The sequence below is a fragment of the Xiphophorus hellerii genome, chromosome 16, assembly GCF_003331165.1.
Source record: "Xiphophorus hellerii strain 12219 chromosome 16, Xiphophorus_hellerii-4.1, whole genome shotgun sequence".
Classification (NCBI taxonomy): domain Eukaryota; kingdom Metazoa; phylum Chordata; class Actinopteri; order Cyprinodontiformes; family Poeciliidae; genus Xiphophorus; species Xiphophorus hellerii.
This window is the reverse complement of record NC_045687.1, coordinates 23,117,722-23,144,078: the sequence shown is the minus strand read 5'-3', so window position 1 is coordinate 23,144,078 and position 26,357 is coordinate 23,117,722. Positions and strand designations below refer to the sequence as shown.

At 40.7% G+C, this 26,357-nt stretch overlaps 1 protein-coding gene across 8 annotated transcripts in view; it reads left to right on the top strand.

Moving 5' to 3' along the window:
* The first annotated feature begins 14,009 nt into the window (after positions 1-14,009).
* The window catches only part of LOC116735819 (mucin-5AC-like), a 39,786-nt gene continuing 27,438 nt past the window's right edge, over positions 14,010-26,357 (top strand). For 7 of the 8 annotated variants that reach the window (XM_032587947.1, XM_032587942.1, XM_032587946.1 and 4 more), the window contains exon 1: positions 14,133-14,239. The gene's annotated coding sequence lies outside the window, so the exon portion shown is untranslated. Of the gene's footprint in view, positions 14,240-26,357 lie in introns of all 8 variants that reach the window. The other variant, XM_032587940.1, reaches the window with a different exon arrangement.

The following is a 26,357-nucleotide window of genomic DNA, read 5'->3' as shown; positions in this document are numbered from 1 at the left end:
TAAAGAGGAATGATCTGGAGTCAGTTATCACAGCTGGAAACTAGAGATCAGGCCAGGAATCTGGGTGTAGTGACGGACTCAGGCCTGAACCTTCAGAGCCGCATAAAGACAGTTACAAAGTTGGCCTTCTGTCACCTGAAGAACATTTCCAGAATTCAAAGAAAGTGGCGAAAAGCCTCCCCCGGTGAACATTGACCTTATCAGAAAGCAAAAGAAGTTCCACAAGACTTTGTCCTAAGTTTGATTTTTTTTGACATTACAAAACATTTTACGGGCTGTCGCCAGACTTAAGAGTCTGTGACACGATAAAAATCCGAGACATCATTAGCAAAAATGAACTGCTGTGCTTTTATCCTGTGGTCATAAAGATTACCACAAACAGCATGGCATGGCAGGGTGTTGCAGTTTTTGTCTGTAATATTTGGACCAAACGCCAGCGGCATCTTGTGAGGCAATGAGGGCAAGTTGGAACATAAACGGCCAACGCTGAGCACACCGGAGCGGAGCAAGGTGTCGGTGATTTCAGCACAGATCCGAGCGACTTGTCTGCAGTTTTGGAGGAAGAAGCGAGATGGAGTGATGAAGAAGAGGGAGCTGATTCTACTGAAGGACTGCAACCTTTTTTTTTTTTTTTGCCATAAAGTTCAGGCAGCATTAATGGGAATGAGAACATGCTAACAAACTACCTAGCACTTACGCCACATTTCAATTTTTGTCTTTTATCACTTAATACTCTAACAAATGGTGATAATGAAGAAAAACAAGCAGCTTGCCAACATCTGTACCCAGACAATTCCCAGGATGTGTTACGTCACATCCTGGGAAGTGGTGGCGCCCCAGATATCCAGTTAGTGCAACACAGAGCTAGGTTTAAAAGCATTTCCAAACAACCACCGATAGTTTTCCAATTTAGTTGACACTAATGTGGAGCAAATGCAAAACTTGATTACATTTAACTTTGGAACAAGAGCCAAAAGTCACTTGTAAGGAAGGAAGGAAGTGTTCAGCATCCATTGTTTCTGACAAACAGCACAGAGCTCCAGTCTCTGCCAGTATTCCCCGCTTTATTCCCTGCTGATTTAAAACACGTAGTGCAAGAGTGAGATGAAAAAAGATCTGTTTTTTTTTTTCCTTAAAAAAATCCTGCCCTTTGCTTTGTGTGAGGCCAAACACTTCATGGCCAATCATTTAAGGCCATTTCGAGCAAAATTGAAGAGCATGGGTCTGAAAATATGCTGTGGTAGGAAGCAGTTTACTCTGCTTGATGGTTTGGGAAGTTTTCAGGAGACGCCCCCAACAGGCCACCATCACTGTACAGTAGGGTGGCCTGTCATTTTTATTCCTGTAGCTACAGTTTTCAGGAGAGAGTCCTCATCTGCCCTGGCTGTGTGTTTTCAGGCCATCGTCCTGCTGGAAGACATGATCCGTCTTCAATCCTCTTATTAAAGGAATGTTGACCAAACTCTGGTTCATTACTGTGGGATCTTCTGTTATGGGATCTTATCTTATCCCACAGGGACGGACCATGAATCCCTTAACCCTTCAAATCCTTTTTGAAGGATTAAGTTTGAACAAGTTTGTTCGCACGATAAGTCGTGGCAGCGACGGATGTAAACAGTCACATGAAAAATATTTATAATTCAGCCGTGGCGCTCATCCTCTACCAGCCAATCAGAGGAGACATCGGCAACTTATCAATCAATCAATCAAATTTTATTTGTATAGCACATTTCAGCAGCAAGGCATTTCAATCTGGAGAGACTCAGACAGAAAAGAATAAACGATTAGGAAATTTATTGACAAAAAATGAATAACAATTCTTTGGCGCTCGGGCCCCGGCTGGAGATTTGAGCAGTGAATTCCGGCGAATTCAGATGAGCCCATCAACGCTGAATAGGGATACTCCCCCGGGGCCCGACACTGGTGGTGGAGGTTGGGAAAGATGACGACTTGAAATGCTGGTGGAGAAGGGGAGGAGGTGGGTTGAGCAAAGCTGGAAAGCAACTGGCGGCGTGGGTGTGGAGCCTTTTAACAGAGCTTGATTGAAGATTGGAGAAGGCGGGTCGAGGTCCAGTGATGAAAATGACGCAGTAATTAGATGGAATGGGTGGAGCGGAAGTCTTCCAGCTTGAACTTGCGCCTAGGCTTCATTTCAAAGTGCTTTACATCATATCAAACACAGAAACACAATGCAACATAGAATCAACAATCAAAACACGGCATTAAGTCAAATTCCATCAATAAATTTGTAATTGATTATGTTTCAAATACAATCCTAAACAGGTGGATTTACACCGTACACCTCTTATTCAGGCGTTGGAGCCCCCGCCTGCTTTTCCCAGAAGCTACATATGCGGCGTTTTGCTGAACTCGTCACAATTTTACAGACGAGTGATGAATTCAACACGTTGGGCACACGGTCTGAAAAACACAAAAACAAACCATCATCCTGACTCCACTTCCTGTCGTCCTTTTTGGCGAATCAACATCCGGCTGTTGATCACGCGACTCGTGACTGAAAAACATAACTTTTTTTGACAGAACTGGCTTTCGGATTGCACAATTGTATGGCGGTCTTGCTGGTGCCGCCTGTCGCATCTGGAACAATGTTCTCATTTTTCCTTAGCTGTCTTTTCTGGTAATTTTTTATTTTTTTCTTTATTTACTTGACACAATGGATCTTCTTAACCTGCTTTAAACCTTGTTTTGAATTTTATATGAGGACATTTCTATATGGCGTCTTTCTTGAATGCACGATACAAAACATTTCTGTTTGTTTGAAGGTGAAGTCTAGACAGACAGTTATTGGTCCCAAACTAAATGTCACTCAGTCTTGGTGATTTGCATCAATTCTCTGGTTGTAGTCTGGGATTATTGGCCCAGTCTGCCGCTGCTTCAGCACATTTGTGTTTGGACTATTGATAGAGTGTTAATAACAGAGAGTAGGAAAGGACTTAAAAAGCATCCATACCCCTTCATTTGATCATATTACATCCACAAACTTTTGTGTACTGTTGGAAGTTTAGGAACTTGCCAATTTAAAGACAGTAGGCAGCAATGAGAAGGAAACGAATGTGTGTTTTTTTTCTAACAATTTAAAAAAGCATAAATAATCTATTGTGAATCAATGCCTTAGAGTCACCAGCTGTCAAAGGTATTCAAACACCTTCAGACTCAAAAGGTGACAAATGGTTGTTTCTGTAGTCCTGAAGGAAGAAGAGACGCTGAATGATTTACAAATAGAAAGAAGGTGATACAAAAGCAGAGAAAACACAGGCTTTTTTTTATACAGTGGTCAGTATTGTATAAGGAAAAGATGGATTTCCCTCAAACATTTCAAGTCGTGTTCGATTACCGTTACGGTGAGGAGAGATCCGAGGTTTAATGGGACTCAAATCACTGGTAAGTAAATCCTGACTGCAACGTTCTGATAAATATCATTTTCTTAGTTCTAAACTGAGAAACATCATATGGAGCTTTACGGATTTTCTGTAGGTTCTGTTCTGAATAAACAGACCTGAGCGTGTTGAGCGCCACCTTTCAGAGGTCGTTTCAGAGGTCACCTCCAGCTCTGACTGCTTTCATCCAAACATTGTCGTCTCCTTATCTTTTGCTGGCAGTATTGTGCTTGTGTTGCAAATAATGACTGCGGATGTTTTTGTTCAGATAGAACTGTGTGTGTGTGTGAGGGAGGTTCAAACGAGAACCAGCGAGACCTTTCAGCTGGATGTTCACATGTGTTTTATCTAATCAGAAGTGGTTCTGTTTCCTGTTTTGGAATAAATCAGGCTGAAAGCGCCTGCTCAGTAAATAGTTACTTGTAGAGTCGTTTGGGTAGTTTACACATAACCATCAACACATACAAAAAAAAAAGTATTTTGAGGGGGGAAAAAAAACAAGTATTGACCATTCGTAACTAGGTCACCCTATCACATCTTGGGTATTGCTTCCCCAAGGTAGCTCTGGCTTCTTCTTGTTCAAGTCGAGCTACGTTGTGGGGCTAGCTCACTTAGCCAGGGCTCACAGCCAACGCTATTCACAAAGCTAGCTTACTTACTCAGACAATGTTTACATGAATAATTTCTCACAGGTGAAAGTTCTACACACGAGCTCAAACTGATTTTAGTCATGCGCAGCTGTGATGCAGCGGTAAACGCCAGGATTCTCTCATTTCATCCTGGCTGCGTAAATATTTTTTGTGTAGAGGTTTCCGAAACACTTCAGCTTACACAAGCAGACTTGCTCTAAAGCTAAAGAGTTTTGCACAGTGGCGTCTCTTCCTGTTTCAGGTAAAGGCATGAAGTGAGTCCGTTCGAGGCAAGATTCACGTCATGCCTTGAGTACGCCGCTAACATGCATTAAAGTTTTCTGCATTAAAGGAAAAACCAGCTGCCGCTTGTGCTGCTGGTCACTTTGATCTAAACTGACATAAAGAAGAAATTCGATGAATTCAATAAGGATCCAGTTCATATCTTAATATGCCAAGAAGGACACAGATGCTGACGTTTCCCTTAACTGGAATCTGCAGACCAGCGTGGATTTCACATCTCATCAGTTTTTCCAAGAAGAAATAAATAAATAACTTGACAAAAAAATGAAGTCATAAAGTGCAAACATTTACACATCATAATGATTAAATGTGCACACCTGGAACCTGCAACCCGCTACGACTGCCACTGCTTCTGTGCCCTTATGAAGGTGAGGGCACTTTGGTCGTTTGATCTCACTGCATGCAATACAAAAAGAATAATTTTATACACATTTGGGTGTTGGAACCTTCTTGTACCTGTACAGAAAGCATTTTTCCCCCACTGACCTGAAAAAAAAGAAAGAAAGAAAGAAAGAAAATAAAACAGTCAGAGCAAAACTGTGAGAGGTTGAGGACTTTCATTAAAAACCACCAAAGAAGAAAACAAAAGTATGACAAAACCTTTGCTTTATCCTTAACCTCCGCGGTTCAGAAACCATAATTTTTTTATCTACAACATTACATTTAGCTTACATTTAGCATCTCAGGAAGCACATTTTATTACAGGAAACTGGATCGTGCTGTAGCAACGTTCATTTGAGTTACAACAGACTGAAGTAGTTATTTCCTGTAAAGCTGCTTCTGTTCCTCCCCAGCTCTAAATGGAACCATAGAGGGAATAATCCCTCTATGGTTCACTGGTAACTTTTAAAACTCATTAAAAAGTAGATATTTTACTGATTGGCCTTCATCCAGACCGAGCTTTGATTTAGCTGAACTTTTATTGCCACTGATTTGATCTGTTTTAACATGTTTGCATTTTAATTCCTTGACACAGGTGTGTGTTTATCTTTGACATCTTATCTTGGATCTTATTTGCCTTCATGGCTGCCGCTTGATTTCAGCTGTGGATGCTGTGGAAGCACTTGATGAATAAAGTTGCTGCTGATGTTGACAATTTGGTAAAAAAAACAAAATCAAGCCCTGATAAACTGATAACGACCGCTAAGAGCCAGGAGGGAATCGCACGATTTACTGGATATGGACACAAAGCAAAAACAATGACGGTTGTGTGTCCCCTAGTGGGGTCAGGAGGTGCTGATGTCTATCTCCAGCTAACGTTCTGGGCGAGAGGCGGGGTCACCCTGGACAGGTCGCCAATGTGTCGCAGGGCAACACAGAGACAGACAGAACAAACAACCATGCACACACACACCCACACACACGCACACACACACACTTACACCTAGGGAGAATTTAGAGAGACCAGTTAACCTGACAGTCACGTTTTTTTTGGACTGTGTTAGGAACCCATGTATCCATGTTGCTGTTAATCTTAAATATCTGCAACCTGATCCTGCCTGGAGTGTGGTCCTGGGCTTAGGTTACATGTAATTATTCTGCAGTTAAACAAGTTTGCGGTGAACATTTGTAGTTTTCCACGTGGGTTTGTCCACCAGAAGTGGTGTTTGAAATCGGGTCGAATGTCATTGGGTTGGCGAATAGATGACGCTGTTTATTCTCGTTGCTGAACCACTGCAAGATCAAAGGTAGGTCCCATCAAATTGGGAGGTGTGCGGCGTAAGCAGTCAGACCACAAAACAATGTTACATGATACTGACAGCAGAAGGACAAGGATTTGGCCAGAGAGAAGAAGAGGAGGAGTGAGGCTGTGGCGGAGGAGTTGAGAGGTGAAACAGGAAGAGGCAGAGGATAAAACGTTGATGTCCATCATCGTAATGGTTTACAACACACAGCTAGCTGCTGATGGAGTTCCTCTCCCTGCATGTCCAGTTTTCCTCAAGCAGATTGTCTGAGTTATGTTATCATTTCTACCTTCTTTTTTTGTTTGTCTTGGAGTTTTGCAAATGATAGTGGAAGCATAGATGTGAATCTCGTCCAGTCTCTTGCCACTGATCTCCCGTAACTCCAATTAACAGTCCTTGTCATAAAAACTTTATGACAGAACATCGCTCCAGACGACGCAGTAATGTCGAAAACACGACTAATGAATTTGACCGACTTATCCGACCACAATGAAACAAGGACTGGTCATTTAGAGGCGCTGACATGTTCGCTGACTCGTATTTAGTTTTGAGAGACGAACTGAACTGGTTTTGCAGGAGATCCATTGGTTCGTGTTTTGCCACTTGAACAAATCGTTCTGAGAAATGCACTCACTGTTTGGAAAATGTTGAAAATGATTTGAGGAAAAACTATAATTCAAAACAGATGGGTAGAAAGATGGTGGAACAGTTTCTGTTCCAATCAGATTAATGCACAAAATTCATTACAAACATAATAAAACGGTGTGTCAGAGAGTCCTTTGAGTGGGGAATGTGGATTTGGAATTTTAGGGAAAAGCCAGTGGTGCACATCATCCCACAAAACTTTGCAATAAACACATTCATAGAAAAGATGTTCAGTCGACTCGACATCACAAAATAAACAAGCGTTATCATCAATAGCAAATCGAAGTCTAAGGAATTCCTTAGAGGGAAAAACACCTGAACAGATTTTAAAGTGGAGGAACTGGAAGATTTAAATAATTTGTTCTCATTTTTACCCTTTGAACCTTTGAAAAGAAATGCGATACAAAATTTGGATTTGATACAAAAGGAAACAAAGTACTAGTAAAGCATTCCCTAATTTTTGAGTTTTTTAGTTTATTATCTGTGAAATTGTGTCCATTAATCAGAAATCCAGGTAAATCAGGGGTTCTGTAAACACAGTTCTCATAAAAACATTTAGCTGTGCATAAAATATTTTCCTGAAGCCTTTGAGAAAGTTTCAATCAATTTAAGAATGTTGGGAATTTCATTCAGGTTATTTAAGAAGATGGTTGTGTCATCAGCTAGCTGACTAATAGGAAACTCTTTGCCTACCACCAATAATTTACCAAATTGAGCATTTTTAATTGATATGGAAAGCATTTATTTCTGCAGCAGCAATAAACAGCAAAGGAGAGATTGGACAACCTGGTTTTCTTAGTTAAATCTTTGAGAGGGTCCATGTGGAAGACACACTGAACTGTTTGTATCTTTGTAAAATGTTTTAATTACATTAATAAACTTATTTCCAAAACCAAATAAATCTAAAGCTTTGAACATAAATTCATGCTCTATCATATCAAAGGCTTTATAAATGTCTAAAAATAATACAAAGCCTTCATTTTCAACTAAGTGGTTGTAGTCAATTAAGTCCAAAATAAGGCGAATGTTATTATGTGTAGAACGCCCTTTTATAAATCCAGACTGTCAGAAATCATTTGGGATATGCCTCATTTGAACCTGTTAGCAAAAATGTGTGTCAGAAGCTTGTAGTCATTATTTAATAGCGTTATCGGTCTTAAATGATCAGGAAGAGTTGGATCTTTTCCGGGTTTAGGGATGAGCGTGATGACGCCTTGTTTGGGTCAAACAGTCATTTTCTAATAGTTCTGTCATCATTCCAAACACAGAGGTTCTGATGGGAACCCAAAAAATGTTTCTAAAAGTTACTTGTTAAGCCGTCGCAGCCTGGACTTTTGTCCTTGGATAAAGCTCCCAGCGCTTCATCCAGTTCCTCTGTGGTGATGTCTGCCTCACATGTCTGCTTAAAACTGTCATCGATTTTAGGACTCAAATGTTGAGCAGAATGACAGAATGTTTCTGCCATTGAGTTGTTAAATGTGGAAGAATAGGAATTGCTATAAAAGGTAAACATTTCTTTGGATATTCATTTTGCATGGGTTTATTATTAATTTGCAGGCAATTTATCGTATTTTTTTTCTTGTCTAATTTTTTCTAATCTATAGAAATATGCAGTACTTTTCTCACCATCCTCAATCCACTGCGCTGTTTGTCATCATCATTCAAAAACGGTTCAGAGCAGATGTGACTAAGTTCTTGAACGATTTCTAATTCCTTTTCCTTATTTCGGATAGCTACTAATTTACTGTGTTTGATTGAGATTTGGCGGACTTTAAATTGAAAGAATTCCCATTTTTCCGTGTAAGAATTCCGATTTTTATCACTACAAATTCAATTGAGATGCTCCAGGATTTTGTTATTAAACTTTTCGTTGTTATGCAGGGTTGAGTTAAACTTCCAGTAACTATCAAGCCATTCATTATACACCATGTTGAAATCTCCTCCCAATATGAAATTGTTTGTGGAATATTTCTGAGCTAGTTCTTTTAGATGACTAGTTAATTCAGACAATAAGCATTTATTCTGAGTGACACTGTTGTAACCATCGACGTTACAGAGAATCAGAAAACTAGTTTCAATTTTGAGCACACAAATAATCCAGCGGCCCTGCTTGTCTTTCCTATGAGTTTCTAGTTTATTCTGAAAATTTTGAAATAGTAAAGCAACACCAGCAGATTTGTTAGTACCATCCATCCATCCATCCATCCATCCATCCATCCATCCATCCATCTTCTTCCGCTTATCCGAGGTCGGGTCGCGGGGGTAGCAGCTTCAGAAGGGAGGCCCAGACTTCCCTCTCCCCAGCCACTTCTTCTAGCTCCTCCGGGGGAATCCCGAGGCGTTCCCAGGCCAGCCGAGAGACATAGTCCCTCCAGCGTGTCCTGGGTCTTCCCCGGGGCCTCCTCCCGGTGGGACGTGCCCGGAACACCTCACCAGGGAGGCGTCCAGGAGGCATCCTGACCAGATGCCCGAGCCACCTCAACTGGCTCCTCTCGATGTGAAGGAGTAGCGGCTCTACTCTGAGTCCCTCCCGGATGACTGAGCTTCTCACCCTATCTCTAAGGGAGAGCCCAGCCACCCTACGGAGAAAACCCATTTCGGCCGCTTGTATCCGCGATCTCGTTCTTTCGGTCATGACCCAAAGCTCATGACCATAGATGAGGGTGGGAACGTAGATCGACCGGTAAATCGAGAGCTTCGCTTTTTGGCTCAGCTCTCTCTTCACCACGACGGACCGGTACAGCGCCCGCTTGACAGCAGACGCTGCGCCAATCCGCCTGTCGATCTCCCGCTCCCTTCTTCCCCCATTCGTGAACAAGATCCCGAGATACTTAAACTCCTCCACTTGGGGCAGGACACCCCCCCTGACCCGGAGAAGGCACTCTACCCTTTTCCGGCTCAAGACCATGGCCTCGGATTTGGAGGCACTGATCCCCATCCCGGCCACTTCACACTCGGCTGCGAACCGCTCCAGCGAGAGCTGCAGATCACGATCTGATGAAGCCAAAAGGACCACATCGTCTGCGAAAAGCAGAGATGAGATCCTAAGGCCACCAAATCGGATCCCCTCAACACCTTGGCTGCGCCTAGAAATTCTGTCCATGTTGTTAGTACCATGAGACAAAATTATTCCCCCCCCCCCCATTGATTAGACCAGAAGCTCTCATCTGCCTCAATAGAGTGTTTCTTGTAAAAATATGCAGTTAGCTTTTGCATTTTTACAAAAAAGAAATATTGATTTTCTTTTAATACCATCTCTCAAACCCCTAGCATTTAAAGACACACAGTTAAAGTTAGAAATAGACACGGACATAAAAGGGAAGCAGCAGAAACAATAACCAGAAGGAAACTGAACTTGTAGAGTTCAGGAAAAGGTCAGAATGAAACACGAACTAACTTAAACTGAATTCAGAGCAGAGTGACTGACCTCTAACCAAATAACAAGATTAGAATGTATTTATCAAAAAGATTTATCAAACCTGTGAATAATTAACTATGCCTTTTTAAATAGCCTTTTTATTGATTTGGTCTATTTAATCAAAAGGAATTTTAGAAATAAAAGAATACAACTTTTCTTGAATCATAAACTACCACCTCGTGTTCTCGTGCAATAGTGTGTGATTACTAGACACTACCACTGGATCTTCAGCGTTGGGTCTAAATGACCTAAACACAGACACAAAGAAGAGACAAGAGTCAGAATTAAGTTTTACCTGCAGGGAGAGCACAGTTGAAACCCAGTTACAGATTTCTGCCTCTGCTCTGAAGCTCCAACTGAGTCTTGCCCTGCTTTTATTCAGAATTAGGAACTACAGTACATGACAGCGTGCAGCCCTGAAGAGAGGGGGAACAGAAAACAGCTGCACACTCACATGAACACAACTCATTCATACAATCTTCAAAAGCATATTTCATAAGACAAGACTAGAGGTTTGCAGTTCCTCTGGGCAATCAACGCCAGGATGTCTCGTTCATAGTATCCTCCTTTTCCACTCCTCAGCAGGCCGCTTCCAGAGTTTCTGCAAACACTTCAAAACACTCAGAGCACCTCATTAAAATGTAAATGCAAAGGTAAATAATATGGATGATAATATAAAATAAAAGTAAAGCAAATAAATGATAATAAAAGATAATAACATATAAAATACTTCCAACATTCAGTCAATCAGGGAAAGCCTAAACTCCGCTGATGTGGCCGACCTGCCCTCGGTAGTAGACATGTTCCCCCTCGGTCCTGGCTCTCCATTTTGGGCCAGACTGCAGCTCTGGCCTCCCGGTCCAGTTTGCAGAAATCTTGCTTGAAGTGGATCCCCAGCTCCTTGCACGTCTTGGAGTCTTTGGGGAGTTTCCAGAAGGCATCTCGGTGGTGTCTCATGCTGAATTGAATTAGTATTTGGCGAAGTCTTCTTTTTTTACCCCAGACGATGCGCGATGTCCACGATGTCTCCCCAAAACAGTAGATCCTTTAAGCAGTGACCTAAGGGTACAATGTAAAAGGTCACTTTAAAGTTGTAAATAATTGTCCTTTCTCATCTGTTTGTGTGCAGATTGACTGTGATGTCATAGGTCACATGGACGATGCAGCACTTGAAAACTACTTACCATCATATGGAGACAGAATTGCCGTTTTCAACTATTGCAAAAGCAAACAGCCATTGTCCAAAAGAAAACAAAGACTTCCTACAAAAGCTTCATGAGAAAATGAAGAACAGAAAGGAAAGTCCACAGGAGACCACGACACATGACAGTACAAGACAGACAAAGAAGCCAAAAGGAACATGAAATGTTGAGATTGGATGGATACATAATGATGGAAAAACTACCAAACAGGTGAGAGCAAAACAGGGAGGCGGCACTAGAAAAATTCAAATGGCCACTGATGCTGAATCAAAAGACATTCTTCAAGAAGGATGGAACATCTCCTAAGGGACCTGAAACAGACTTTGAGTTTGAGGTTTGGGACTTTAGACAGAACCTCCTTACTGAAGACACCGGCCTGACTATTGGCAAAATGTATGAAGCAGCGAGACGGTCAATGTTACGCTTCTACACTGCAACAAAACCAAAAGATCCAGAAGAAGACAACAGTGACACATCTGAAGACGCATTTGTCTTGGAAAGCAGTAGCAGTGAAAATAATCCATTGCAGGTGGTGGAAGTGAGGAGTAATTCTGTAAAAGTCCAACGTAGTTCAGAACTTTTTGATGATTCAGAAATTACCTTTGGTCCCATTCTTGATACTGAGGAAAATACAGACGACACATTAATCTATGAGGGTTTTGTTGTTCCCCCCCGTGCAGTAAATCCAGAAGATGCAATAATGATCACTGTACGCTATGCTGACACTTTACATGACCTTATTACTGCTTTCTCTGATGAAGAGATTATGAGAAAAACACTGAATACTTCCAGACAACACCGGAGAAGCAGGCACTGGCTCAGTATTACTGAGAGATGTACTCACTTGCTTCTGGAATGAACTCTGTGAGCGATGGTATCCTTGGTACAACAGTGAAAGTGCCATTAATCCTCCATGACTTTCCAGCTGAGAAATGGAAGGCAGTTGGACGAATCCTTTTGAAAGGTTATTAAGACTGTCAGTATTTTCCAAATAAAATTGCAATCCCGTTTCTTGAACAAGTGCTTTTCAATAATGTTTACAGCGATCTTAAAGCACATTTTCTACAGTTTGTGAGCAGCCAAGAATGTGAAGTTTTGAGGGAGGCAGTTAAGGATTTTTCTGCTGTTGACCTTGAAGTTCTTGACAATCATGGCTGTAGAAAAAGAATCAGTCTTTAGCAGAAGGCCTGTTTTCTTTTTTTGGACAGTTTTCTTTTTTTTGCTTTAGCAGAAGTTGAAAACAGCAATTCCGTCTCCATAATTTTCCAGCGTTGCTGCGACATCACAGTCAATCTGCACACAAACAGATGAGAAAGGACAATTATTTACACTGCAAATCAACTTTAAAGTGACCTTTTACATTGTACCCTTAGGTCACTGCTTAAAGGATCTGCTGTTTTGGGGAGAATTAAAATAACAGCAGGAGGGAGCAAAGGAGTAAGTGTACAATCCTCTGAAATCCTGAGAAAAAATGATTTCGTCATTTTCATGATGTAACTTTTGCCAACGCCGTAACACAAACGTATGATACACATAGATAACATAGCATAGATATGCACATTAGTTGGTGTTGGTAAATATGATGAAGGGATATTCTATGATCAGAATCGGTTTCTGTGTACGCAGGTCACACATTTTCCTGTACATATATAAACGTTTCTGTCCTCCGCTGACAGCAGACATCTTGTTTAGAATGTGGCTGACATATACAGCTTACCTCATTGTAAAAGACTCAACAGAAGAACAATAAAATAAACGCATAAAAAAAAACCCTTATGAGACAATTCCAGCAATCAACAGCGGTTACATCCTTTATCCATCTGTGTGATTTAACATTGTGAATCAGCTTATTCCTATAACTGCGTCAGCTAACAAACATGCTAACAATTAGCCATAACCGTTCGGCTTTAGACACGAAACTATTTCATTTGATTTACTCACCTTTTGTTCTTCCATTAGTGTGATGGAAACTTCGGGGACTCCTCTGGCACGAAAAAAAGTCATTTAAATCAGACATCTTTCTGATGTCTGATTTATCACACATCTTTCTGATGTCTTGATTTATCACACATCTTTCTGATGTCTTGATTTATCACACATCTTCCTGATGTGTGATAAATGCCAATTGTGGCGGACAGAACAACAGCTGTCTGTGCTTCTGAAGCTGGTTGCTTGCTGGCTTAAACTTACCCTAACCCCATCAGCCAGAATTCTGAGTATAAAGTCACAAATCTTTTTTTTTTTTTTTTTTTTTTTCCGGTGGCCCTAATCCTCTTCCGTACTTCTTTGCGGGTATCTTCCTTATTTATTATTTTTTTCTTTCAAGCCCTGAATTTTTAAATTCCAACGGCGTTTGTAGCTTTCTAGCTCCAATAATCTTTCCTTCATCTCCACATTTTCTTTGACGAGCGCAGGAACTTCCTTTTCTTGTTTCTAGTGTCTTTTATGTCAGCTGTTCATTTCGGTTAGCTTAGAGACGTTAGCAACCGTTATCATGTTGTCACGTAGCGGCTCGCCGAAGTTATCAATTGTGTCTGTTTTTTTTTTTTTTTTTTTTTTTTTTTTTACCCCTCCAGGGGGTCTTTTGTGGGTCTCTAGTGTCTCTTATGATATAATAATATGAAATAATATGAAAGCAGGCCGACAGGACCGGGGGAAGGAGACGGGGGAAGACATGCGATAAAAATATCGCCGGGTCCGGGAGTCCCCGTTCCCGGAAAGTCCAGGATGATATCATGCTTGGAGGAGGATACGTTTCACAACGAAAGTGAAAGTAAAGATGTGATTTACAGAAGGAGAAAGCGTTCGCGTGTCAGTGAGGCGGAGCAGAGGCGCGGACTGCGGGCTGCAGCAGGTAGGCTCCACTGGGTTCTGAATGTTTCCTATGAATCATGACTGTTTGGTCAGAGAGTCTGGAAGCAGAGAAACTTTACGAAACCGATCCGCCTCTTTGTTAGTGGTAAGTGATGGTCATGTTCTGGACAGATTCTGAATACTTTCTGCATGCGCGTGTTCGTAGGATTGGCTGCATAATAATAATAATAATAATAGTAATAATAATAATAATAATAATAATAATTGTAGTTTGGAAAAACAAGGAGATGCCTGCATAGTAGATGCGAGTTAAATTGAACTTTTTTTAATTATTATTTATATTTTTGGAGGAATCTTCAGAAACGTGCTTCTGCTCTGTAAGCAGAATGGCTGCAGAAGGAGCCGTCATTCTGCAGCCATTCTGCAGTCATTCTGCAGCCATTCTGATTAGTGACGGCTCCTTCTGCAGCCATTCTGCTCTGTAAGCAGAATTCCTGCTCCTTCTGCTCTGGACGTCCAAACTTGGGACGTTTTGCTGCTCTGCAGAGAGCAGCGGGGGGTGAACGATCATGACATGTGCGTTCGCACACTTCTGTTCAGCATGTTGATTGTTTCCATGTTTCATTTTCTCCTGTTGCATAAAACGGGATCATGACGTCTTTTGGTGGCAGTGGTTGACATTGTGCTTCTGAAAATGGAAATTATTTATTCAGCTATTTCTCTCTCTCTCTCTCTTTAGAACTACTTAGTGTAATTTCTTTCTTGGCTTTGATGCTGTTTTTTAGTTAATGGAACAGAAAAAAAAACTCTGATATTAAAAAAAAAAATCTAAAATGTAATTAAATAGAATGTTTGCGCTTGTCTGTGCTGCTGGTCTCAGCTTTAAATCCTGGTTTCTTAATATATTTTTTATAATATCAAAATGAGCCGATAGAGTGACAGAAATGGGTGTGGAGGCATGCTTCCTTAACACTGGGGCATGGGGAGAAGGTGGGTAGAGTACACCAGAAGTTAAAAGGAAAAGTACAAAAGATGTAATCAAGTAAAAGTATCTGATGAAAAGGCGACTCAAGTACTCAGAAAGTAACAGAAAAATGTCATTTCATTTTCAAATTCTGGTGCTTTAAAGGAGAAAACATGAACAAATAAATCCTTACAAATAAATAATTTTAAGATCAAATCAGGCAGAAAAAAAAAATCTGTTTGACCATCAAACAGATTGATCTGTTTGAGCACTTAGACTGAGCGAATCATCAGCATTAAATATGCAACCTGTGCATGACTCCAGGCTGGTGATGAGATTTCGAAGCTGATTCCAGAGACATGAGACGTATGATCTTTATTTTGTCATTATGTTTCCGCAATATAATGAAGTTGGAGCGGCACCCTCAGCGATAAATAAACAAATAAATGAAGTCTCAATCAGTCCACTGATTGATACTGTGGCTCTTTGGTAGAGTAGTCGTCTTGCGATCGGAAGGTTGCAGGTTCGGTTCCAGCTTCCTCCTGCCACATGTCGATGTGCCTCTGGGCACAAGGCAAGGCACTTAACCCCAAATTGTCTACCGATCTGCGTATCGGTGTATAAATGTGTGTGTGTTTGTGAGTGTGACTCTAGCGTAAAGCGCTTTGAGTGGTCAAAATGACTGGAAAAGCGCTATGTAAGTTCAGTCCATTTACCGTTTACCATCTCAGGGTGCAGCATAAGGGTGTGGTGTGTCTGCAGGGGGCCAGAGAGGATGGAGGCTGGACAGATTGCTTTCATACTTTCCTGAGGTCTTCCTCAGAAACGAGGTGTTCAGCAGTGAGGTCAGTCTGATGTCATCAAATTCCTGGGCAAATGAACTGGAATCCACTATAGTCCACTATGACCTCCTTGCTGGTGGAGGGAAACAGAAAGAGGCCGTTTTTGACCCAATCTGTGGGTTTTGGTTTTGGTTTGAAAGAAAACCAAAGCTCATTCATTTTGTTTGTTCCAGCTGTAACCGCCTCCTTTGTGCTCACTGTTGTTACCGAGGGTGACAAGGATGTCGCCCTCGCCGTGTTTGGCGCCGTTGTAGACAGAAAACAAAGTGGAGGAGTCAGTTTTAGCCAAAAAAAAAAAAAAAAAAACATAGAAATTTGAATGGGGGAAAAAAAACGTTGAAATTTAGGAGTTGGAAAAGTTGAAAACTTGCTTGAAAAAAACTCAGAAATTTCAAGATTCATTTCTGAAATTTGTACTTTACTTTAAAACTCTGGAATTTCCAAGTGTTGTTTTCTAGAAACGTTTTGAGATCAAATCTCAACATTTCAGAGTTTTTTTTACTGATTTTTTTTTTTCTATCTACAACGGCCCCAATACTCCGTCATAGCCCACCTTGTGACTTCGCTCCTTAGTGTTTAGCTCCTTAATTTCCCCTGTATGTTCTGTTTCTTATGTTTGAGTTTACTTCTCTTAGTTCATTGCCAACCCTTCGCCTCATGTGATCTTTGAGTCCTGGTTCAGTTCCCATTGGATTGATTAGTGCAAAAATACATCTATTCCCACATATTTGAAAAACCACATCATCCTACTTTTTTTCTTCTTCTTCTTTGTAAATTGCCGTGTTTCCATTTAGCAAATGTATTTAATTCAGTTGAGTTCAGTCAAATGATAATAAAAATCAGTTTGGCCCCCATAGCTGTCATGAGGTCACCGGTGTCCATTAGATAACACATAAGCATTTCCAGGGTGGCAGTTAAGGGATTAATAAAATGGAAGATGAAAACCCCCACACCCCAAATTTCTGGTTTAAACGGCAACAGCTTACATCTAATCTTCACTTTGAAACCCTCGCATGAAGGGAGGGGAACAGGGTGTCGACTGAGCCAGGCTCAGGAAGCATGAGGCGAAAGCAGTCGGAGACAAAGTGTAACGTTACTCCTGATATGAGACAAGCTGGACTTCAGGACCAGCTCTCATGTTCAGGCCAGGATTCAGAAACACAGAGCCCAGTTTTCCATTGTTCTGGGTTCTTCTGCTTTAATCCAGCAGCCAGCTGTAGGCTCACGACGACGGGACTTGCTGAGCTTTTGCTTTATGGGAAGTCCAAGGGAAATGGCCTGCAGATATGTTGACATAGAAACTCTTTAAAAAATGAGGGGAGCTGGAGCGAGATAATAAAGTGGACTATGCACTTTACTGAATGCTGAACTAAATAGGTCACTGGGACTGACAGAAGAACTCATCACAGATTAATTTTGTGCAAACTCAGATAGTGTGAGGATTTGGTTTTCTCTGTGTTAATTAGTTCCTGTGTTCTCTTCTACCCCTTGATAGTTTACAGCTGTCCTTTGTTTCCTCTGATTAGCTCCCTGTGTATTTAATCCCACATGTGTCTGTGTCTTCCTGTCGCCCTGACGACACCCTACCCTGACACACAGGGCAGGGTGTCGTCCACCCTGCCCTGGTTCAGTCTAGTTTGTCTGCCAGTGTCTGAGCTCTTTGCCTTATTGCTCACCTGTGCTGCATGAACTTTGTATTTTGTAAATTCTCCACTAAAGCCATCATCGTTTGCTCAAACAACCCGGGTCCAACTCGTCATCCTCACCACCCTACACCACATTTCATGACAGATGGCAAAAACTCAACTGCCCTGATTGGCTGTGAGTTACAGCTTCAAATCGGCAAACGTGTACTGTAAATCAGGTAACTGGAGTCATATTTATGTAATTCACATATTAGGAATAGTACCTGCACTGTATTGAGGTCTGTACACAGACTTCAATACCACAGGTAATTGAGGTCTGTTCTAGGAATTTCCTCTTTGGTAGCTGACACACCCCCATGCACACACACAGTCACAGTCTTATGTAAGAAAATAAATCTTGTGCGCCATGCCTTGCAAATGCTTTCACACCTCTTTGAACTTTGAACATTTTTGTCAAAATGCTTCGATGTATTTTAAGTTTTACAGTCAAACAATTATTGAGGGAGAGAAGGAAAGAACTTCATGGCGATTAGATTCTTTTCTAAATAAAAATATGAAAACATGATGCATTTTAGTCTGTGGGCCAGACTTTTTTTTTTTTTTTTTGGCTGCATGTCTCTAGTTAATATTTTTGTATGATAGCCCTTCGAAAATGGCAGCTGAGTCATAGTTATCAGCTCATGAAGTGAACAACCTCTTTGGATAGATTCTGTTTTTTGATACTGGGGTTTGTCTGGGTTAGGCTCATCTCATGCTACAGGCATTTGTCACATGGCCTACCTAACACAACGTTTGGTACCATCTTAATGGGGACACTCTTGGTTTTCACTTAAGCCATGTTTTGAGTTTCTCTGACCAACACGGAAGTCATTGGAGCTCTTCAAGGCAAAAAAATCATACATGTTTTTTTGGGTTTTTTTTTTTTACTGTTTTTCCTAAACTCAATACCTTTCTTTTAGCTTTGTTGTATCAAGGGACATCATGGACACAACGGTTAACAACTGCAATACTCAACGAGCTCTAAGGATTCAGAAAATATATAACATAGCCATACTGTCTGCTTATGGGAGACATTTGCCACATAATAATTCTGGCCTAGAATTCGAAAGTGTGTTTTCTGCCCCAATTTGTGCTGATCTCAGCTTCTTTCGGTGACGAGTCTAAGTCTTTTGGTGCCACAATGTTTGAGTTGTTGTCTGAACAGTGCGTTAAACGTTTTGGATGTGGTTCACTTGTTCTTTGCTCTGCTGTGTTTTTATAGCCTGTGAGGTATATTGTCTGAAAATAAAATAAAAAAATGAAATGGATAAGATTGAATGAGGGTAACGCAGTTTCAACATCTGCAGTCATAAACCAGCACAAAGTAAAATGTGAAACTTTGGGCCATGGACTATTTCAGGGGTGCCCAAAGTGGGTCCTGGAGGGACCTGCACTTTTCAGTTCTCTTCCTGGTTGTAGTAACAACCTTTTCAGCATGTCAGTGTTTTTCTTAGGCCTTCTAACGATCCATCATTTGATCCAGATGCGTTAAACCAGGGAGAGAACTAAAGCATGCAGGGTGCCGGCCCTCCAGGACCCACTTTGGGAACCACTGGACATTTTGGATTCAGTTGTTGCTCCATAAAACGACCTTGTGCTGCAAGAGGTTCTCCTCTTCCAGCTTCGCTTGTTTCTCAAAACAGTCAAAACTCAGCCAGAATATGTAGAAAAAAAAAAATCTAGATCAGATACAGCGATGGTAATAATCCAGCTCAGTTTAGTTTTTTTTTTAGTAACGCTCCATGTAGTTCAACATAAACATCCTCTTCATTTTATAACGGACAGCTCTGGAGTCTGGTCACTAAAATGTCCCCTCAACCCACCAGCTATGCTAAATGACACGTGCTAGCTAGCAGTGCCTGTATAAACAAAAGCTGTTAAAAGTTCTTTTATGAACAACATTTTAAATATAAAGTGCAATTAAACTCACATTAATCTAGGCCTGCACTGCTTTCTAAGATGAAAACACAGCCAGACTTTAGCTGCGGTTTCAAAACCGTTGCTATTTTGCAACAAGCTACTCCTAGCTTAGAGGCTGTTGGTGCCACAAGGAGCAAAAGGGATTGGCTGGAATAAAGGTTTGTTAGAAGTCTGCATCATTTCTCATCAGGACAAGGGAAAAATGTGTAGAAATAAAGCATGTTTATGGCACTTGTAGCCACTTGTGCAGGATGTTTATGCATATGTCAAACATACAGAGCAAATAGAAGTTAAATGGTTTATAGAGACTGACGGCAACAAAGTAGTGATGATGTGATGGGAGGTTGTGACTGAGTGTGGGGTTGTGCTGTCTGAAAATTATAATTATAGCTCTGTAGCTCAGAGTGGGATTTTAGTCCAAACCACTGAGGCAGGTCAAAAGTTAACATAGCTTCAGCCAGATATGCTTGATTCTGCTATTTTGTAATTATGAATTATTTTCTATATTTTTCTTAAAATTTCCAAATTTCCACATAACTTTATATTTTGGTGAGTTCGATGATGCAGTTTTTAAATACGAGATGGTTTTTGTTTTGACGTTTACTCAGTAAAAGGTCGCCGTTTTACCGAATACTTTTTCTTTTACTTGAGTCAAAATATGTGTGTGTGTGTGGGTGTGTGTGTTCCATTGGTGTGGTAACTTGGTCCTTCCATCTGCCTTTCTTCCTTCTGATAATAATCCTTGTCTCGAACGTTGAACGTACGGCGCGACGCCATTTCGATTTCTGCAGGCGAATCCCTTCCGTCGTGAAGTGGTGTTCTGTGGTGGTGAGGACGTTTGGGTGCAAAACGATGGCGTTAATGGTGAATACAGAAATCCAGGCAGCCCAGGCCAGCACATAATTTTCAGTAATGTGTTCCAACCGAACATAACTCTCTATGAACATCTCGGCATTTTGCACGAGTGCTGATTTTACAGGCCATGTTTCCAGGAAACGTTCAGCATTTTCTGGAAGCCATAAAAACAATGTTATGTTTGGAAGCCAGGATGAGGTAGAAGCACGAGAAGACAAAGAACGTTTATTCTTAACTCACTCAGCAGTACAGCAGCATCAGGCATCCATTTCTTCCATCGTAGCTCTTTTCCTTCTTCTTCTCTCTGCAATCAGTACTGTCTTTGTACACCGCTTAATGGTAGCCATAACAAGTAACCTACTCAGAAACCGTTGGCAGTGAAGCGGGTTTAGCATTTATATGAGCATTGCCTCAGCGTTTCTGTCAACAACACCATCTGTTTCCAGCTGAGAGCTGGAATTGTTGTGGTTTCACTGTAGAAATCACAGATAAATCTGGGTATAGATTCGTGCTGCGCACAAGTGAGCAGCGGTCTTTGTTGCTTGGAGACGAATGTGTCAGGCAAGTCGGCTAACTGTGCATGCATGAAGCCAAACTTCGGTGCTGACCAATAAGATCATAGACGGACCAATAAGCTTTATTACAAACCTTTTCTTGTGATGCTGACACACGCAGGTCGGTGAGACACCACGCGTACATTCCCACGATCAGCAAGTCTCGTCTTTCTGCTGCGCGGCTCAGACGCAGATGCTTTCTCTGCTGTTTTGTTTCTAGAAAGCACAGGTTGTGTGAGAAACTGATCTGGGGTTTTTTTCCCCTAGAGTAGATCTTTGTCCAGAACATTCCTTTGTTAGATCACATGACGAGAAATCAGAACTTTCCAGGTCATGCGGCCGGAGGTCTCAAAAGCCATTTCCGTCCCCCGCGGTCTTTAAAAGCTGCAGAATGTAACTTTTACAAAAACACTGTTGGTTTTTTTTCCCCATATTTGTTAATACCATGGAAAACCTGCTGTGACAATATAACATGAGACAGATTATCTGTGAAAGAAAATCTAGCTGGGAGGAGGGTCTTGGCGCTGTCAATCACTTGGTGTACGTGCTGCTAAATGTGTTAATGGCAGAGAAAAAGCTTAACGCTCCAGAAAAAAAAGCTTATCTGCCGTCATCGAAGTACATGCTAACTAGCCTTAGCATTCCTGGCAGGCTATGTTGTTGGGAACCAGCTGTAAGGGGCAGTGCTAGTAATAGTAATTTAAACAAATATGTAAGAAAAAGTACCTTGAAGTACTTTGGTTTTCCGTTCAGAGATAATGTGTTTCCTGTTCAATGTCTTCCTAAAAATATAAACAACTTAAATCACGGAAAATAACTGATTGAAACTACGTTGTTTTGTGTTTTTTCTTTCTGTTTGAAACTTACATTTCAAACTGATTTAAAGAAACAAACTGCATTTAAGAGTACAATAGAAGCAGCCTTTGTTGTGTCAGAGCAGACATTCAGGTGCAACAGCAGCATCAGGATATAGAGGTTCGCAAAGAAGTTCCAAAAGTGTTGAAAATGTATTTTTTTTTAAAACTGGACAAACCATTCATCCATCCATTTTCTAACACCTTTGTCCCTTAGAGGGATCAGGAGGTGCTGGTGTCTGTCTCCAGCTAACGTACCGGGCGAGAGGCGGGGTCACCTTGAACAGGTCGCCAGTCTGTCGCAGTAGACAAACTATAATGATAATAGTAATATACTGTACAAGATTATAATGTAATTAAAAAAAAAACAATGTTTATAATGTGCGTGTGAACATTAAAAAGACGTTTACAGTGAAGTACATCAGCTCAGTGCAGAAAAACCGAAGTCCAACTACAGGAGAAATGTTATTCAGAAATGAGTGAAAACACCGTTAATGGAAATAAACCCTTATTAATCATGTTGGGAGCAGTGGTAGTTTTTTTTTCTTCTTCTTCTTTTTTTCAGTCTAACAGACAGAAACAATATGTTATCTGGCGAAATCAATCTTCAATATTACCAGCATGTTCACTGTGACTGTGGTACTTTGATCTCTACACTCTACTGCCAAACACATTCACCTCAGCGTTCTCATGTTCCGATCTCGATCTACAGATAGGAGGCAGTTCCCCCCGCAGCTACCCCTTCTGCGCCGGTATGTTGACGCGTTGGAACGTCGACGTGTGCGGCCCCCGAGCCCACAAAGTCGAAATCAAATCAGGCAAATTTGCTGAAATGCTGACTCTTGTAGTTTTTGGATTTCACTCTGTTTGCCGCGCTTAATCGTTTCAGATCAGCAAGCAAACATTAGTATCAGACCAAAAAAAAACAAAAAACAGAAGCACTTTTAACTGATGAAAAGCGTTTTTGAAGCAAAAGCCCGAAACTCTACTGTGAGAGCGGCAAAATGACGATTCCGGAGGAGATTAACGGGAGAGGAGCCGACTGGACGAGCTTTTACGTTAACAAAAATTCATAAACAAACCTTTATGTAGAAATGTTATTTCAGATAAAATAACCATGTTTATTAATACAAAGTAAACTACAATGATGTAAATGGTGACACGTATGAAATGTTGAGTAATTGTGCTCAAATTTGCATGAGCACTCGCTCGGATGCTGCAGAAATCTGAGAATCTGGTGTTTCCGATCTCTGGAGTCTGTTTCTTTAAATGCAAAATCAATTCACTCAAGTAAGAGAAGCGATAATAATATTACTGAAGTAAAAGAAAAATGTCCTTTGCAGTAAAATGACTCGTATAAATACCTTTTCCCCAAAAAGTTACTCAAGTGAATGTAACCGGTTTGAACATGAATAACAACAATACTAGTAGCCTGTACTTGCTGGCAAGCGTAACATGATGCATTATAGCTAGTCATCATTTAGCTAACTTAATCTGCACCCGACAGCATTAATGTGTGGAGCCCTATAGGAGACATGGGGATCAAAGCCTGATCTGATTTGGTTTAGCTCATTAAACAGATATTCCATTCATCCCACCATGTGGCCCGAATGGAAAACATGATGATGTGAACAAACTGCAGTGTGTTTCTGGCACCGTGTTAAAGGAATTTTTTTTTTTCAACTTTTCCTTTTTTCATTTACTTACTATTTTCGAGAAACATTTCTGCAGACAGACTTGAATAGAACCATGAGGTCACAGGACTGCTCTATTAATAAGTAACAGAGTTTTTGGTGGATTTTTTTTTTTTTTTTTTTTTTGCTTTCTCTTATAAGGGAACAAACATGTGTTTGGTAAAACTATTTTTTGGGGGGAAAAAAGTACAGTAAATGTTTAATTACCCTACTTGAGTTACTTTTTTTTCCAAGCTTTTAATTGAGTCTGTGGAAGCTTTTACTGACGGACACAAATCTACAGTTTTTGAGCTGTTTATTTAACGGACTTCATTTGTTTTTGAGAAGGTGAGCTTGGAAAGTTGTAATTGATATTTGAGAAATGAGTCGTGGTCTCCAGCCGGAGACAAAAGAGAAGTCTTAACAACCTCCACGATCTGATGCCTCTCCATTTTTCTCTCCATTTTGTGAAGAAGGCAGTTGTGCTCGGTGTCTTCTTCAGAGGTTTTCGTGGCGTTTCCTCCTGTGTTTCTCAGTGCAGCGCCACCACAGGCGAGGAGGGAAACGGTTTTGGTTTTGTTTAGCACTAGCTGGAAATGAAAACAAATGTTGCAGTTGAAACCCTTAAAAGAAAAGTTTGGCTTCCTGAACTCGGGTTGTCTGGAATGAATAGAAGTCAGGAGTTCAGAGAGGAGAGATAACAACAAGACAAACAATTACAGTGGATAAAAAAATTGTTTAAAAAAAAAAAAGGAATAAAAACCAGAAAATAAAACAAATATCTAAGAAAGTGAATCAGAAATGATTTTAGACCTGTTTTTAAAAAAACAGTCAGAGGATTCTTAAGAAATTCAACATTTCTCAGCTGCAGAGATAAACAAAATACACACACCTGATAAAAAAGATCAGATGAAGTTTACACAGTGAAGTTTAACTTCACTGTGTAAAAGAAGTGAAGTTAAACAAGTTCCCTCCTGAGTGGTTTGGCTGTGGGAGGAAACCCTCTGATGGGAGGCTTGGAGGAAAAACAAGCACAATAATGCAGATGGGTTTGTGTGAGTGGTGGCAGGAATCCATCTAGCCTGCTGCACTACCTAAAAGCCTCAGCTTGACCAGAAAGCAAAACTGAATTTGCAGAACCTAACCAAACCAGAACAAGCCATAAAATAAAAACATGATTCCTGACATGCCTCAGTACAGACTCAGCAATAAAACTGTTGATATTTGAAACTGAGAGACCAGGACAGAACCACAACGTACAGAGAAAGCACTCTGTCCATCTGTTAGGAAAATAACATGTAAGTAGAAACCGGCACTTGTGTTTGCTCCTCTAATTGTGGAAAACATGGTTAGACTTCATCCGTTGTTTACAACCGTTCTTAGGCGCGCCAGCAGAGCCGCAGCCTTGCCAGGTGTTTGCTTTCTGCTGCTGCAGCTGGAGATTACAGAGCTACAGCGGAGCTTTGGGTTAATATGGGATTTTTTTTTTTTAGTTCAAATGTTTTGAATAGGCTTTATGAAGGCATACGTTTGTTGGCAGACCAATTTTGAGCAAACATCCTTGGCGCTATGTTCCGCAGAAAAGTCCAGGAATAGGTGAATCTGTGGACACCGGGAACAGGCGGCGCTCCTGGCTCCTGGGTTCAGAACAAAGTTAGTGGAGAGTGGAGACGGGCTGCTGAAAACTGATGTAGAAAAATTGAATATAATAATCCTTTATGTGTCCCTTCCGGGGGAACTCGTTTATATACACGTTAATAACAATAAAAGAAAAAATTTTGCTTACAAAAACATTTATTCTCAATCTGAGAATAAATCAGATTGAGGTAGTTAAGTAAACTACCTTAACTACCTTAATATGATTTTACATTTATGCAGAAAGTCCATGGGCAACGTCAGAGGAATACGTTTTATTTTAATTTTTTTCCCCCAACTCATAATGCATTACCAAGTTTCTAAAAGAAGATCATTTTACTCTTTGGGATCAGTTGATGATTCAGGATGAAACCAAACCAAACACCTGGTCTCGATGCAGCAGAACACCGGATTCCACCTTAAGAATCTCTGCACACACACACACAGAACGAGAAAAACACACATTCACTAAAAAAATATGTGACAATTTTTATGTTGTTCTTCAAGGACCTTTAGAAAACAACTGGATTTAAACTTTAAATTGGTAAATATGAATGAATGTTACTCATATAGCACCGGCAGCACTCACAAAGTCAGAGCAGAAAAACGTGCCGCTTTTTACAGCCTGTAAAAATACAAAGAAATAGACATTTAAGAAACGCATCCAAACAGCATTAAATTGTCATAGCAGCCCAGTTACCAGTAGCTGCACTTACAACCCTGTACTTGTGCAAATTGAAATTCTGAGACTAAAAGGAAACACACTCATTTTGACAAATCCGCCCAAGGACGAGGTGATTTATTTATTTTTTGTACCATATCGACACGGATGTGTTCTGCAAATTTTTCGCATCACACCAGTCACGTGATCAACAGCCGGATGTTACTACTGGTAAAAACAACGAAGAAGACGACAGGAAATGGTAGAAAGACGACGGTTTGTTTTTGGGGTTTTTTCTGACGATGTTCAGCTGCATACAGGTGATGAGAGGCATCGCCAGTTTGCTGCGTGATTTTACCTTCGGACAGAATGTTTGACAAAAATAAAACTGGTCCAAGAACAGAGGCCTGAGGCACACCACAGGGACGATTAACAGGGTCAGAGGTCATGTTATTTGCTGCAAGTGAAAGCTCCTGTTAGTAAGTCAGATTTACGACACAGTAGTTTAATCTCAGTAAATCTCAGAGTTGATTACCTTTTGGATTATTGGAGTAAAATTGACTAATTCCACTCAGCTTTTTCATGATATTGATTTGAAAAAAGTCTTGTATTTTTAATTT